An 18233-nucleotide genomic window follows, 5' to 3' on the forward strand; every position below is an offset into this window, starting at 1 on the left:
TTGGAGGCAACCTACAAGGTTCTCCTGCGCTGGTACTGGGTCCCTGCCCAGTACCAGTACCCAACATGCAATGACGGATGCTTCCAGGGTTGTGGCCAGCAAGGAGATTAACTGTACACATTGTGGTCTTGCCCCCATCTTGTAGGATTCTGGTCAAGGGCCTACTAACCTCCCTATTTCACGTACCCTTCCGCAAGGACCCCAAATTTGCATTACTCCATTGCCCGATCCCAGGTCTTTCCTCTCACCAGCAGAAACTAGCCACATACCTATTTATCAAAGCCAAATGAACAATAGCAAGGGCCTGGAAAAAGCTGGCTGTTTAATTTTCGGAGGTAAAGAATACCTTGACGACCCTTATGATTCATGAAAAACATGTCCAGTGTCTTCCACGACTCCCATGCCAAATTTCTTAAGGTGTGGGCCCCATAGTGGTCTTACACATTCCCTACTTTACATCCGACTAGTCTAGGCCCCTTAATTTAATTTGACCCCATCTCCAGCCTGGGGGACCCTTCTTTCTCTTTCCCACCTCCTCTTTGTCCCTCTTTCTTACTTGTACCGTTTCTGGGCCTCTTGCCCGCCGCTCTGTTCTACACCTAACGCCCCCCACCCCCCCACTGTTGTGTGTGTGTGTGTGTGTGTCTTGTTTTTTTGTGCCCCCTTCTTTAATTTTTTTTCCTCCCCCCATTCTGTGGACAGCTCCCCTCCCCCTTGTCTACCTTAGCCCCTGGGCCTCAAGGCTTGGGCATAACGCACTGACCGCCAGCCTTGGCTTGCGGGTCGGTGTAAGTTTATAATCTATACACTCATAATATGTTTTATTATGTATTTTTATGTCAACTTCTATCTTATGTTTCATGTCCATATCTCCTGCGTGGGAATTTGTTATCTGGTTTCTCCCTTTTCATATATCAATAAAAACATTGTACCAGAAAAATAATGGATGCGGTTACAGCAAAGACAGTGTTGATAGTTAATCAAAGCAGATAAACATGGACTTCTGTCAACCAGCAGAGCACGGGAAAAGAAATAACCAAACGCGTTTCGAAATAAGCATATAATAACTTCTTCAGGGGTGAATGATTATTATAAATAAATATCTACAATCGAAAAAATACCATTAAGTATATTAGTCACACACAAGATACATACTGAGCACGGCCTGTATAATTACTAACCCGTATATGTAACAGGATATTAGACATAAGACTGCATCATATACAATCCAAGGTAGAAAAACTTTGCAACTGCATGCTGCCAGATGCCCACCACCAGTATGGAGGCCGAAACACATGTCCCTCCGCCCACTGGGGGACAGGGGTTCCCCACACCAGAGTGTAACCAGTCTTCAGGGGAGACGACAATTCTTTCAAATAAAGTCAAAAAATCAAAGTATAAGTTATCAATGAAGAAAAATATATATGTTCTATTGACCCAGACTGATGTATATAGTTACATAGTAGGTAAGGTTGTAAAAAGACACAAGTCCAACCTATGTGTGTGATGTTAAGTCGGTATTACATTGTATATCCTTGTATGTTTTGGTCGATCAGGTGCTTAGCTAATAGTTTTTTGAAACTATCTATGACCCCATTCTTCACCCCCCCCCCCCCCCCCCGCTGAGACCACCGCCTGTGGAAGAGAATTCCACATCCTGGCTGCTCTTACAGTAAAGAACCCTCTACGTAGTCTATGGTTAAACCTCTTTTCTTATAATTTTAATGAGTGGCCACATGTCTTGTTAAACTCCCTTCCGCAAAAAAAGTTTTACAGGCAGACCCCGAGTTACGAACGCCCAAGTTACAAACGACTTCTACTTACTAATGGCCTCAAATGCCGGCCACTTGTGCTCCACGCGGGTCCTGGATACCTTTTGAGCACTTCCGAACACATCCCATACTGCCGTACTATGCCCCAGATAACATAACAAGCGCCCGGAACATCCCACATCCATGCACAGCCGGCAGTTACACTTACAAACGCAGTGTTTCGACCGGAAGTTACACTTACTAATGCAGTGTTGCGACTTACGAACAACTTCGACAACTTCGACTTAGGAACAAACCTATAGTCCCTATTGTGTTCGTAACTCGGAAACTGCCTGTATCCCTATTGTGGGGTCACCAGTACGGTATTTGTAAATTGAAGTCATATTCCCTCTCAAGCGTCTCTTCTCCAGAGAGAATAAGTTCAGTGCTCGCAACCTTTCTTCATAACTAATAACCTCCAGACCCTTTATTAGCTTTGTTGCCCTTCTTTGTACTCGCTCCATTTCCAGTACATCCTTCCTGAGGACTGGTGCCCAGACCTGGACAGCATACTCTAGGTGCGGTCAGACCAGACTCTTGTAGAGTGGGAGAAATATCGCTTTATCCCTGGAGTTAATCCCTTTTTTAATGCATGCCAATATTCTGTTTGCTTTGTTAACAGCAGCTTGGCATTGCATGCCATTGCTGAGCCTATCATCTACTAGGACCCCCAGGTCCTTTTCCATCCTAGATTCCCCCCGAGGTTCCCCCCCTAGTGTATAGATTGCCTTCATATTTTTGCCACCCAAATGCATTATTTTACATTTTTCTACATTAAACCTCATTTGCCATGTAGTTGCCAACCCTATTAATTTGTTCAGATCTTCTTGCGAGGTTTCCACATCCTGCGGAGAAGTTATTGCCCTGCTTAGCTTAGTATCATCCATAAATACAGAGATTGAACTGTTTACACCATCCTCCGTCGTTTATGAATAAATTAAATAGAATTGGTCCCAGCACAGAACCCTGGGGGACCCCACTACCCACCCCTGACCATTCTGACTATTCCCCATTTATTACCATCCTCTGATCTCGCCCTTGTAGCCAGGTTTCAATCCATGTACTCACCCTATGGTTCATGCCAACGTACCTTATTTTGTACAGTAAACGTTTATGGGGAACTGTGTCAAATGCTTTTGCAAAATCCAGATACACCACGTCTACGGGCCTTCCTTTATCTAGATGGCAACTCACTTCCTCATAGAAGGTTAATAGATTGGTTTGGCAAGAATGATTCTTCATGAATCCATACTGATTACAGCGAATGATTCCGTTTTCATTACTAAAATATTGTATATAATCCCTTATCATTCCCTCCAAGAGCTTGCATACTATTGATGTTAGGCTAACTGGTCTGTAATTCCCAGGGATGTATTTTGGGCCCTTATTAAATATTGATGCTACATTGGCTTTTCTCCAATCCGCTGGTACCATTCCAGTCAGTAGACTGTCAGTAAAAAATGGGAACAATGGCCTGGCAATTACCCTCGGGTGCAAGCCATCCGGTCCCGGTGATTTATTAATGTTAAGTTTCCCAAGTCTAATTCTAATTCTGTCCTCTGTTAGCCATGAGGGTGCTTCCTGTGATGTGTCACGAGGATAAACACTGCAGTTATGGTTACTGAAGCCCCCCCGATTCTCTTGTGAAGACTGAGGAGATGAATAAATTCAATACCTTCGCCATCTCCCCATCCTTTGTAACCAGATGTCCTTCCTCATTCTTTATGGGGCCAGTATGGTCTGTCCTCCCTTTTTTACTGTATACTTAAAGAATTTCTTGGGATTGTTTTTGCTCTCCTCCGCTATGTGTCTTTCACATTCTATCTTAGCCCCCCTAATTGCACCCTTACATTTCTTGTTGCATTCTTTGTTGCAAAGTCTGAATGCTGATCATGATCCCTCAACCTCGTATTTTTTGAAGGCCTTCTCCATTGGAGTTAAGCCATCCAGGACTTTTAAATTTATTACCCAATGGGATGCATTGGCTAATGCACTTATTTAATATGCTCTTAAAGCGAACCCATCTCTCCTCCGTGTTCTTTGTTCCTAAGATTTTATTCCAATTTATGCCTTCTAGCAAGGTTTGTAGCTTAGGGAAGTTGGCTCTTTTGAAATTCAGTGTCTTTGTATTCCCCTTATGTTTCCTATTTGTGTGATTTATACTGAAGCCAATTGACCTGTGATCGCTGTTTCCTAAATTGCCCCATATTTCCACAACCGTGATCAGGTCTGTATTGTTGGTAATCAGTAGATCTAGTAACGCTTTATTTCTAGTTGGTGCGTCTACCATCTGACCCATGAAACTGTCCTGCAAGACATTTAGTAATTGGCGAGCCTTAGACGAATGCGTGGTTCTCTCTGCCCTGTCTATGTCTGGATAATTAAAATCCCCCATTATGATGACACTTCCCATCCTTGCTGCTAATCCAAATTGTGATAGGAGGTCCACTTCCTCCTCCTCCCTCACGTTAGGGGGCCTATAGCATACTCCCATTATTATTTTCCCCTTAGCTTCATCCCTTTTGAGCACTACCCATAAGGATTTTACCTCCTTCCTAGCTCCCTTATTGATGTCATCTCTCACATTCACTTGTACATTATTCTTGATATATAGACATACCCCTCCCCCTTTTTTACCCTCTCTATCCCTGCGATAAAAGGAAAACCCTTGAATGGTTGCCAGCCAGTCATGAGAGCTGTTCAACCAGGTCTCTGAAGTTCCCACAAAATCCAAATCCTCCTTGTACAACAGTATCTCTAGTTCACCCATCTTGTCTGCCAGGCTCCTGGCATTGGTGAACATGCCACGTAGTTTATTATTATACAGGATTTATATAGCGCCAACAGTTTATGCAGTGCTTTACAACATTAGGGCATAGTTTAGACCGGTCGCATACCATCCTCTTATTGGGTGTTCCGAGATTGCAACTAGAACTTGTTACTATACTTACCTTGGGTTTATGTGTTTTAGTCAACCTACCACTAATGCCCCCAATACTACCCTCTGGAATATGTTCTGCGCTCTCTCTACCTCTGGACCCCCCCTGTCGCCTAGTTTAAAAAACCCTCTAACTTCTTGGCCATCTTTACTCCCCGCAGATCTGCACCCTCCTCATTTAGGTGCAGTCAGTCCCATCTATGTTAATAAAATTACATTAAATTGGTAAAAATAGAGAGAAGGGTGAGACTGAGGGTGCAGTCAGGAATATCCCCGAATCTATAAATGACCAGGAAGATAGCACAGCTGACTTGAATAGTGTAATGACTCAGAGTAGAATAGTTCAGATGATAGATAAGCGGCACTGGTGCTTTATCTGGGAGGCTGTCTGGAGAGTCTTGACAAATAATGCGGTCTTATGTCTAATATCCTGTTACATATACAGGTTAGTAATTATACACGCCCTGTTGAGTATGTATCTTGTGTGTGACAAATATACTTAAAGTGGTGTTCCGGCTGAAATTATACTTTTTAAATAAAAATACCCCTATAATACACAAGCTTAATGTATTCTAGTAAAGTTAGTCTGTAAACTAAGGTCTGTTTTGTTAGTTTATAGCAGTAGTTTGTTATTTTATAAACTTACAGCAGGCCGTGGCCATCTTAAGTATGGGCATCTGAAGCCAGACTGTATTTCTTCCTGGATCTCATCCTTGCAGATCTTGCACATGCTCAGTGCAGCACAAGCAGTGTAATAGGTTTCAGGTCAGGTTTCCATAGCAACGGCAGTGTCAGAGGAAGTTGCCGCCCCTTCCAAGAAGGCATTGCAAACAGGAAATGATGCGATGGGCCACGGCCAGGGAGGAGGAAGTAAAAAATGAATACAGCAGATATACAGTAGGTGCTGAGAAAAAAATTTAAAAATATCCAATTCGTTTACAGTGCACAGTTTAGTGAGGGATGCTGAAGAGTTGTAAAAGTGGGTGGAACTCCACTTTAAAGGGGTTATAAACCCTCAAGGTTTTGCACCTTATTGCATTCTAAGCATTAAGGTGAAAAACCTCCTGTGCTGCAGCTGCCCCCCAGAGCCCCCCTTTTACTTACCTGAACCTGGTCTTTCCAGCGGCGGGAATGAGCACACCAGCTCCAGCCGGTGTCTCGGGTCCTGATTGGATAGATTCATAGCAGTGCAGCCATTGGGTCTCGATGCTGTCAGTCAAATCCAATGACACGGGCGGTGGGGCCGAGTCCTGCTGTCTGTGTCATTAGACACAGCAAAAGGGCATGGGAGCATGCCTGCATCAGTGCCCCGAGGGAGAGCGAGCTCTCCAATGGGGCACTCGAGAACAGGACCAGCCAGGAGTGCTGCTGAGGGACCCCAGAAGAGGAGGATCGGGGCCACTCTGTGCAAAACCAACTGCACAGAGGAGGTAGGTAAGTATGACCTGTTTGTTTGTTATTTTTGTTTTTAACGAACCTTTAGTTACCCTTTAATGGTATTTTTTCTATTGTAGATATTTATTCATGATAATCATTCACCCCTGAAGAAGTTATTATATGCTTATTTTGAAACACGGGTTATTTCTGTTCCCGTGCTCTGTTGGTTGACAGAAGTCCATGATTATCTGCTTTGATCAACTATCAACAGTGTCTTTGCTGTAACTGCATCCATTATTTCTAACTTTTGTATACTTATATGATTTTTAAATGTTTGATATGTAACAATTAAGTTTATTCAATTTTTTATATATATGTAGTTGTTTATGCCCTTTAAAGTCCCACAAAGAGGTTCTTGTTGGTTCCAGTGATATATTCTTCCTTCGCCGCCGCTTACCCGCTAAAAAAAAAAAATACGGTCCTCCTCCGACACTGGCTCCCTCCGTTGTGTCAGATCTGCTGTCTGCCAGTTCCTATATAGCCATGGGCATGGCCATCCAGTGACATCCCCTGGAGAATCCACACCTTGTGACACAAAACCAACCGGTTTTGTGTTTATTAAAAGTCAGCATCTAATAAAAGTGTAGCTGCTGACTTTTAGGCTACTTTCACACCGAAGGCGTTTTTCAGGCATTTTTTTTTTTCACGGTCAAAAATCTCATTTTATTGCTAAAAAATTCAGCATGGTACAAAACAGAAAGAAATAAGTGGTATGTCATACATGTCATATATGGAGGGTAAAATCACGAGAATACAAGCAATAGTATCACTCAGATCGCAGATCTTGTAATCGAGCAGTTTGAACCTTCTATAGACTATTATTTTAGTTGAATCAAAAAGAAAAAAAGAGTCTCCAGCTACTCTCATCATAACCCAGGATGGGGTATAACTATGGAGGGGGGGGGGGTGAGGGTGGAGGGAAGGGGAGGGGGGGGGGCAGAGCATTTCAGACAACAGGTATGTACACATTCCATCATGTAGTTCAGACAGGTACCTCCAAAACCCTTAAGCTGTCCAGGGTGACCAAATACCCTCAAACTTCTTGGGGCACTTTCTGTTCAAATACGTCATTTTGTACAGTGGGAGAGCCTTATTAATAGTTTCTTCCCAAAGCGTCATGGTGGGGGGGGGGATGCAGATGTCCACCTAAGCAGAATCGTTTTTTTGGCATAATAGAGCAAAAAAGCAATTAGGAGTTTAGTATAGCGTGGTTTTTGATCGTCTTCCTGTACCCCGAGCAATGCCAACTCCGGTGATGGCATCAGTGCTAACCCAAGACGCTCATTAATGGCTTCAAAAACTGCAGCACAGAACTTGGTCACTTCAGGACAAGTCCAAAACATATGAAAATATGTCCCCACATCCTTCCTACACCTACCACACAAGGGATCTCTCAAGGGGTACAGTCTGTGCAGTCGCTGCGGGGTGTAGTACACCCTATGAAGAAACTTTGCCTGTATTACTTTATCCCGGGATGAGATAACCAACCCAAAGCCCTCCTTAAAACATTTGTTCCATTCCTCTCTTTCCAAGGTGGAAATGTCAGCCTTCCACGACTCCCACAGCCTCTCCAGTCTGGGAGAGTCCAAGCTGAGCAGTGACAGGTAAAGGGAGGAGAGAGGCTTGGAAAGTGACTCCTGAGCCAAAAGCTCCTCTATGGGATCCATGGATAGGACAATAGGGTCCAGAAACTGCGCTCGGACTGCATGGCGCAACTGCTGATATCGGAAATACATCCACCTGGGTAGCTTAAACTTGTCTGAGAGGTCTTTATATGTCAATAATTTCCCTGCAGGCATAATATCTCGAATAGTCTTCACCCCATACTTAGCCCAGATTTGTGGGTCTGGGATTGTACGGAGGTGTGGGAAACTAGAATTGCCCCACAGAGGCTGAAAAGGTGACCACTGGTTTGATTTGAGAAATCTCCTTCTGGCTACCACCCACACTCTAAGTGTCGTCCTAGTTGGAAGCAGCAGCCCCAGGTCCTCTATACACAAGATTTCCAAGGTCTCCGAGGGAGCCCAGAAAAGCCGCCTCCAGGCAAACTGCCGCATTAGCTCTAGAGCGGAGAAAATACCATCTGACTGATACCAAAATGGCCACCCAGTAATAGACCCAAAAGTTGGGCAACGCCAGTCCCCCGCACCGCACCGGAAGACATAGGGTGAATCGCGCCAACCTAGGGGTTGACCCTCCCCAAATGAAGGACCCAGTACAACTATCCAGTTCTTTAAAGAATGTGTTTGGGATCCACGCTGGAGAGTTTCTAAATACATAGTTGAATTTGGGAAGAAAAACCATCTTTATCAGGTTAATACGTCTTAACAGGTTAAGCGGGAGGTTTCCCCAGGAGGCACACTTAGCTCTAAGTTGCGTTAGAACTGGGCGAAGATTTATCTCGTAGAACTCCGAGGGGTCCCGACTTATTTGAATGCCCAGATATTTAAAACTCAAAACCCACTGCAACTGAGTGGGGGCCGCTGTGGCCCGCGTCAAGGGGTCGAGAGGGAACAACACAGATTTGGTCCAATTTATTCGTACTCCCGAGAATCGGCCAAACCCGTCGAAGAGCTCCAGAGCAGCCCGGGAGGAGTCCGCGTCATGCAAGTATAGCAAAGCATCATCGGCGTATAATGACACCTTCTCCTCCAAGGAGCCGATCCGCAGCCCCTCCACCCCCGGGGACGCCCTGAGCAAAATAGCCAGGGGTTCCAGCGCCAGGGCAAACAGGGAAGGGGAAAGAGGGCATAACTGACGCGTGCCACGTTGTAGTCGAAACCCCTCGGAAATTCCACCGTTAGCCCTAACACAAGCTGAAGGCCTGTCATAGAGCAACCGCAGCCAGCACAAAAAATGAGGGCCAAACCCATATCTACCCAAGACCTCCCAAAGGTAGACCCACTCAACCGAGTCAAATGCCTTCTTGGCGTCAAGTGAGGCAATGACTCTGGATCCAGCATTATCATGGGGGATGGTTAGGTTGAGCTGCAGTCTCCTCAAATTTATGTCGGTACCCTTACCGTGCATGAAACCCGTCTGATCCACATGGACAAGCTCATCCAGGACCCGCGCCAGGCGGTTCGCCAAAATCTTGGCCAACAGCTTTGCATCGACATTGATTAAAGAAATCGGTCGATACGACGCACAATCTTCGGGATCTTACCCGGCTTGGGCACCAACACAATTACCGCTTCAGACATAGACTCTGGTAATGACCCAAGTTCAGCAAACTGGCCGAACAACCCCGTGAGCCTAGGAGCCAGAAATTCTTGATAAGTGGTATAAAATTCAATCGGGATGCCATCTGCACCAGGATTTTTCCCAGGTTGCATCTGAGTCGTAGCGATCTGGACTTCTTCCAATGTAATGTCCCTCTCTAGATTCTCACTGGCCTCCCGGGACAGGGACAGAAAATCCACCCTATCCAAGTAGGCCCCGAGTTCCGCTGAATCATAATCCACCCTGGTAGAGTAAAGGGAACTATGATATCGCATAAATCTAGCAAGGATTTCATCAGTGTTCGTGAGAGGAACACCTCCCTCATCCCTGACGCATCCAACATGGGTACTAGGATTCTGACCCCGGGACAACCAGGACAGTAATTTGCCATTCTTGTCTCCATATTCGAAAACCCGCTGGGCAGTGCTAAGCATTGATTTCTTTGTCATCTCTATTCTAAAGAGCTCAACCTTCCAGTCTCCATAGTTAAGAGGGCTAGGGGTGGCAACATAACAAGCCTCTTTATCTCTAAGCTCATCCTCCAGTACCCTCAGCGACTGCACAGACTGCTTCTGACTATGGGCAATGCGGGAAATATATTCACCCCTCAGCCATCCCTTAAATGCATCCCAGCCCATCAAGGCCCCCACTGAATTAACATTTTCAAGCCAGTAATGACACAATGCCTCTGATATTTCATCCTGGACCTTAGGGTCCGCAATCCAGTGTCCCGACAGCCTCCACAGTCTCCGCCCAGCAGTGGGTCCCGATCTCACCATCAATAGAATAGGGGCATGATCGGAGATTCCTCTGGGTAGGATTTGCACCTTCGAAACCCTCTGCAGCACCGCCCGCGTAACAAACCCCAGGTCAATGCGGGAGAGGGTCCGAAAGGTAGACGAATGGCATGTAAACATTCTAACAGAAGGATTATAGTGCCGCCATGCGTCGATAAGTTCAAATGTATCGGCCCACTGCATAAGATCGGGAGTCCTACGATTCGACTGGTGGAGTCTGTCTGCATCCGGAGACGGAACCAAATTATAGTCCCCCAGCAACATAACATATGGAGTATCATATTTTATAACTATACGCATAATGTCATACAAGAGGGACATATCTGCAGGGGGTGGGAGATAAAGTCCCACAATCACATATGACGTATTAGCAATTACCACATGCATGATGACATATCTTCCGCCTGGGTCAGTTTTAACATCCTGAAGTTGAAATGAAACGGATCGGTGTACCAAAATACTTACTCCCCGAGAGTAATTGGAGTACGTAGCGTGATAATGTGAGCCCACCCAGGCCCTTTTGAGGCCAAGGACTCGGGATCCCACCAGGTGGGTTTCCTGTAATATACAAATGTGCGAGGCATACTTTTTAAGATAATTGAAAACCAGAGAACGCTTAACAGCCAAATTCAGTCCCCAGACATTCCAGGAAAGTATTGAAAAACTAGCCATATTACGTGTATAGAATTGCCCACAGCCACATGAGCTGCAGAACTATCTTGTCACATAACTCTGTACCACAGCCAGAGATTAGGGTTATTACTACCGAGAGAGCTTGAGAAAAATTCACAGTGAAAAACAAAAAAACTAAACCAAAACCAACAAGGGCCAGCAACGGCTGCCCACACCACCCCCCACCCCGCAGACCCTTGAAACTGGGATCATGCATATTTCCCCAAACCCCCAAAGTCTGCTAGAGTATCTCACTCAGGGAGGCGTGTCCCAGTCAAGCTACCAGAAAGTCAGTCACCCCCCTACCTCAATTACACAGAGTGGGGACTGCAATCCAAGTCAGCCAGGGGCCACCCTACCTCCCAGTAGGAGATGCTAGAGAACCATATGTATCCAAACGTATAGAGGTATATATAGTTCACCTGGATTAACCAGGGGCACAAAACTTGAGATGATTAGATAGATAACGTCCTGGAATTATTAAGGATGTCAATCCTATGGTGTTCTGCCTTCAAAACTGACAGTAGGACTGTTACCATCCCCCGCAACGAATTCAGGGTCCCCATAGCCATCAGATCTGTATGGGCTGATTTCTTGATGCGTCTTCTTATTAATAAAGGCGGCCCCTAAAACCAGGGCATTGGGAGCATAATAACTGCAGGAACAAAACCAGTATGAGTTTCACTCCCCAACTCAAAACATCTAAGTGTAGTGATGCAGCCAAAATTCAGGTACTTGAATGTAGTAATGCGCTCACTTCAGGGAAGGCAGTGACTCCAACCACGAGGAAGCTTCTCTAGGATTGGTGAAGAAACGCACCGTCTCGCCATCTACCACTCTCAACTACGCTGGAAAGAGGATGCTGTACTTAATCCCCTTCGCCCTCATGGCAGCTTTAACCGCATCAAAAGATCTGCGTTGCTTCTGAGTTTCAATAGTGTAGTCAGGAAACAATAGCAACCGATTATTCTGATTTGTGATTTCTTTTGTCGCTCTTGCAGCCCTCAGAAGTTCATCCCTGTCTCTGAAATTTAACAGGCGCAGGATCAGTGTGCGGGGTTGGGAACCAGCCGGTCCCCGCTGCGGCGGGACTCTGTGCGCCCTTTCCACAGTAAAATAAGGGGATAGCTGGGCGCCAGGAAACAGGGATCTCAGGAGGTCTTCCACAAAGACAGTTGAATTCTGCTCCTCTCTTCCTTCTGCAAGTCCCACTATCCGCAAATTGTTGCGCCTACTTCGGTTCTCGGCATCCTCGGCGCGATATTCCAGGACCTTTACTTTATTTTGTAAGGTCCGAATCGCCACCGAGTGCTCCTCTGTAATGTCTTCCACCTGCCCTACTCTCTGCTCGGCCACCCCCAGCCAGCCACGGATCTTTTCCAAGTCCTGCCTAATCAGTCCAACATCAGTCTGCACTGCCTCCATTTTTCCTGACAGGGTGGCTTGGCAAGCTGATATAGCTGCCATGACCTCTGGTATACCAGGGAGAGACAGAGAGGGAGTCTCTTCAACCGCCGTCTGAGTGGCCATATTGGAATGGCTGCGCTGGCTTTTTACTCCGGACACTGCGGGCTCGGCAGGCTCAGTTGTATTTGGGGGAAAACGGAGCTTCTTACCGCTCTTCGGTCCAGCAGATGATCGGGACGGCATAAGGGGATCCAAGCGCCCAAGTTAGGGGCAGACAATCCAGGCAGGATAGGGTAGCAGGATCAGTCTCTAGCAGAGCTCCGGGAAGCACGTCTGCTCAAGCCGACATATTGGACACGCCCCCGTTTTTCAGGCATTTTAGCGCTAAAAATAGCACCTGTAAAGCACCTAAAAACCACCTCCCATGCCGTCTGAGTGTGAAAGCCTGAGTGCTTTCACACTGGGATGGTGCACTTGCAGGACGTTACAAAAAGTCCCGCAAGCAGCATGTTTGGGGCAGTTTGGGAGCGCTGTACACAGCTCTCCTAAACTGCCCCTGCCGATTGGAATGCATGGGCATCGCTTCCTCACCTATTTCACGGTCCAGCTATGCGGGCGCCCGAACCCTCGCTCCTCTCTCCCGCCTGTCCGCATTGCTAGCATCACTATGGTGGGCACCTGACTGACAGCTTGCGGGTGCGCATGGGGGGGTCGTGCTGCTTGTCATGAATGGCCGCACAAGCTTCTGGGACCTGTGACGTATCCCAGAAGATTGCAGGGAGGGAGGGGCCTCCTAAGGTGAGAGGAGGAGTTGTCTGGGCGACCCGGAGCTGGGTACTAGTGAAAAGCAGGTACCCCCCCCCAAAATGACATGCCAAATGTGGCATGTCAGGGGGTAAGAAGTACTTAAAGTGGATGTTTTAGGTGGAACTCTGCTTTAAAGGGTATATAGGTGCAAGAGTTAAAGTGGGTAGGAAAGAGAATCCCTTTATGTCAGGCATTATTTGTGTTTTCTTTATGCATGTATTGTATGCTATTAAATATGGATGGAATTAGAGGCATGCTACTACAGTATAATTTCCTTTCTTGTGAGAATTTACAATGCCTTGTGTGATGTTGATACAATAACAAGCTTCTTCTTAACCTTGTTGTTTTTCTTTTTTTTTTTTTTTTTTGTTATCTTTCTTGGCACAAACATTTCTTATTTATCTACTCACCACGCCTCATTTGTAGTATACACTTGGCAGCCTTCATGTTGAAATCACAGTTATCTGATTCTTAAAGCACTGCCTGTGTAGATTATCAATAGCTAAATGCTCAAGGCACTTGCTGCTTGTGTTATCCGGAGCAGATCATTTTATCTCCCTGTGAAAATTTTCTGATATTTTGGAGACATTATATTGGTATATTTTAAAGCGATCGGTACTCTGAAAAGGTTTAAATGATTGTGGGGGTCAAGGTAATTATTCCTAGGCAAATTTTTAGCCATTCCAAAGATTGGGGGTTTCAGTATCAAGTCAGGCAATTTGATCTCTTCTGCAGTAAAAGAAAAAGTTTTACAATTTATAAAATTAAATTAAAAACAAACGTTTCAAAGGGGCATCCCCCCCCCTTCCAAAACAGGCATGTAAAAAAATTGTGTGCTCAGGACACAGCTGCTAATAAACCTCCAAAAATGTAAAGTATTGCAGCTTACTAAACCTTGCATGTGGTGGCTGCATTCATTTTTTCTTTTAGGCTGTTTTCCCTTTATTTCAACTGGTGAACGGGCCAGTAACACACTTCCTGTCTTAAGCTGGCTATACATTATAACATTTTTATTGTTCAATTTTCTTTAGATTTACCTTCAGCTATGTAGTGCAAATGCCTGCCTGATTGCATACAAATCGAAAGTGTTCAGGTTTGACCTCATTCTATGGTTTTGGTAAATCTAAAGGAAAATTATACCAGAAAATTGTATAATGTGTAGCCAGCTTTAGGGTTTCTGCATTCAGTATGAGCAGAGACACCTTTAGACCATAGCAATATTAGCCTGGAGGGAGGGGAGTGCTAGACTAGCAAATCTAGATGGACCTGACTGAAAATTAAAGCTAAACTCCAGCAAACCTTTCATAAGCAATTACATTTTTCTTTTGGGATAAATGTTTTACATAGATGAAAAAAAGCTGACCATTGTAAGCACTCCTATCAGTGGTTAATAGTTTCTCTCAACCCTCTACCTACAATTTTGTCTGGACAGCTTGGTCTGAAGTTGAAAAAAGGCAAAATGAGTTAAAAAAAAATAAAACGAATCCAGACATCACATCTAAGAATTGGTGAGCTGCAATCTAATAAATGTTTGCTTATGGATTTAATACTGCTTTATCCACCAACCGACCAGCCACCGCAGTTATACTGCGGCAGGTTGGCACGGCTGCGCAAATTGCCGTAGCTGTATGTCGCTCCTTTAAGAGGTCACAGCAGGCGCCCGCCACGTGTCCCCGGAGCCGATGCACGTGCCCACCGGGCGAGATGACCGCTGGGGACCCGCAATCACTAGTGACAGCGAGAACCGGGATCTGTGTGTATAAACATACAAATCCCGATTCTCTCAGGGGAGAAGAGACAGACCGTGTGTTCATGCTAAGTATGAACACCGATCGGTCTCCTCCCCTAGTCAGTCCCATCCCCCCACAGTTAGAACACACCTAGGGAACACAGTTAACCCCTTGATCGTTCCCTAGTGCGAACCCCTTCCCTGCCAGTGACATTTATACAGTAATCAGTGGCTATTTTTAGCTCTGATCGCTGTATAAAAGTCAATGGTCCCAAAATAGTGTCAAACGTGTCCGATCTGTCCGCCGCATGTCCTGATAAAAATCACAGATCGCCGCCATTGCTAGTAAAAAAAAATAATAAAAATGCCATAAATCTATCCCCTATTTTGTAGACACTATAACTTTTGCGCAAACCAATCAATATATGCTTATTGCGATTTTTTTTTTTACCAAAAATATGTAGAAGAATACATATCGTCCTAAACTGAGGAAAAAAATTTGTTTTTTTTTAAAAAGAAATTGGGATATTTATTATAGCAAAAAGTACAAAATATTGTGTTTTTTTTCTAATTTTTAAAATCGTTTTTTTTTATTTATAGCGTAAAAAATAAAAACTGCAGAGGTGATCAAATACCACCAAAAGAAAGCTCTATTTGTGGGGGAAAAAGACATACATTTTGTTTGGGTACAGCATCGCACGACCACGCAATTGTCAGTTAAAGCGACGCATTGCCGTATCGCAAAAAATGGCCCGTCAGGAAGGGGGCAAATCCTTCCGGGGCTGAAGTGGTTAAGTTAACTCTAAATAGATGAACCATAAATGTGCACCTCGGATGCAGCTGTTTACATAAATGCTGTTTGATCAACACATCCCACGCTCCAGAGAGAGATGAAAAATTCCAAAGCCATAATTTAAGTTAACTCTAAATAGACGAGCCGTAAAGGTTTTTAAGTGTTGCTTAGGTATAATTATGGGTATCGTAATTGTGAGCCTTTTTGCTGGCGCATGCAATTTTGAGACTTGACATATTTGGTATTTATTTACTTCACAAATCATCTTATCTTTTATATTTTACAAAAAAAAAAAGTAGACGGATTTATGTTTGTGCACTAAAATGAATTCTGATTTGTTTTGTTACTGAAAAAGCAGATTTAATAAACATTTGTGCAAATATAGTGCAACATAAAATATGACTTTAGTCATTTTATTTTAAAGTACATCTGTTTTCAGAAAAGATATGGGGGGAGATTTACTAAAACTGGTCCACACAGAACCTGGTGCAGCTGTGCATAGTAACCATTCGGCTTGTTGCCATCTCCCCCATAGTTTTGTGGGATTTTTCTTTAGCAAATTTTAGGCCAAAAATGCAGTGTGTGTATGTACACTATATTGTCAAAAGTTTTGGGGCACATGAACTTTAATGGCAGCCCCATCTTAGTGAGTAGGGTTAAATATTGAGTTGGCTCTCCCTTTGCAGCTATAACAGCTTCAACTCTTCTGGGAAGGCTGTCCACAAGGTTTAGGAGTGTGTCTATGGAAATGTTTGACCATTCTTCCAGAAGCACATTTGTGAGGTCAGGCATTGATGTGGATGAGAAGGCCTGGCTCGCAGGCTCCTCTCTAATTCATCCCAAAGGTGTTCATGTTGAAGTCAGAACTAAATTCGTCTGGGGTTGAAGTGGTTAAAATTACATAATCCTCTCTATGTATTAATGTAATCTGCCCTGTGTTTATGCCTTATAAAAATAATGCTGCAATATAATCACACACAGAGGTTGGACTTGATGGACTTGTGTTTGTTTTCAACCTCACCTACTATGTAACTATACCTGTTTCAGAGCGCTGATCAGCGGTCACATGATTCGCCATCTCTTTCCTCTCTCGCATTACAGCTGCAGTGGTTGGGGCCACCTCTCTCTTCCTCTCCTTCTCCCCTCCTGGCTGACGGATCCTCGGCCCCGCCCACTGCAGCTGTCTGGCCAAGAGAGGAGAAAGACGGCGGATAATGTGACTGCCGATTAGAGCTCTGAAACAGGTATTGCAGCATTATTTTTATAAGGCATACACACAGGGCACATTACATTAATGCATAGAGGATTATGTAATTTTAACCTAGTGGGTTAACAAAACCTTTAACTTTTTGACTGGTTTCTCCCACATATAATAACCCGCAAGGACATTTTATTATGTATATTACATAAGGGGATTGGCAGGTATAATGATTTTTAATATCAATGTTGTAACCCTTATGTGGATGGGAAAAAGATTTCCCTTTAATCATACTGTTACACTGAATGCAACAGAATTGCATGGTCCCAGAAAGGTGGTAGAAGGTGACGTGGGACGATATTGATGAGATTTAACCAATCTGTCATATGTGATCCGACCTCTGCGATAAGAAGGCAAAGGGGGGAATTGGAATTCCTGTACCGACAGAAAACCGTCATGCAAGATAGACCAGTGCTTTTTAATAATATCATAGACCCTAGTGGAGTAAGGATTAAATTGCCAGAAGAATGGGAGACGTCGGGTATTGGTATGTTTTAATCTATGACAGAACAAATCATCTCGTTCTTTCTTAACACTTTTGCTCGGATAACCCTGTTGTCACAGTCTCCCCTCCATCTCATCCAATCTAACATCCATTACATTAGGGTCATTCACAATCCTAGATACACAAACCAATTGGCTCCGGGGAATAGACTTAAAAACACCAGATGGATGAAAACTCGAGTAAAGTAATAATTGATTACGATCTGTGAGCTTGATATATAAATCACTAACGATATGTTGTTCTTTTATACTTAATAAGGTATGCAGAAATGGTATTTGAATTTTTTTAACTATCATATTAAATTTTAAACCAGGGATCAAGGAATTAAGATACATATTAAACATATTTAGCCACTTGCTTACCAGGCACTAACACCCCCTTCCTGCCCAGGCCATTTTTCAGCTTTCAGCGCTGTCGCACTTTGAATGATATTTGCGCGGTCATGCTACACTGTACCCAAACAAATTTTTTATCATTTTCTTCACACAAATAGGGCTTTCTTTTGGTGGTATTTAATCACTGCTGGGTTTTTTATTTTTCACAAAAAACCAAAAAGACCAAAAATTTTGGAAAAAAAATGTTTTTTTACTTTTTATCTGTAAGTAAATTTTTTAACTAAGTAATTTTTCACCTTCACTGATGTGCGCTGATGAGGCGGCACTGATGGACACTGATAGGCTGAACTGGTGGGCATTGATAAGGTGGCACTTATGGGCACTGATAGGTGGTACTTAAATGTGGCACTGATAGGCGGCACTGATGGGCACTGTTAGGTGGCACTGATGGGCACTGATAGGCGGCACTGGTGGGCAAAGATAGGTGGTACATATGGGCACTGATGGGCATTGATGGGTGGC

The sequence above is a fragment of the Aquarana catesbeiana genome, linkage group LG02 (genome assembly GCF_042186555.1).
Source record: "Aquarana catesbeiana isolate 2022-GZ linkage group LG02, ASM4218655v1, whole genome shotgun sequence".
NCBI lineage: Eukaryota > Metazoa > Chordata > Amphibia > Anura > Ranidae > Aquarana > Aquarana catesbeiana.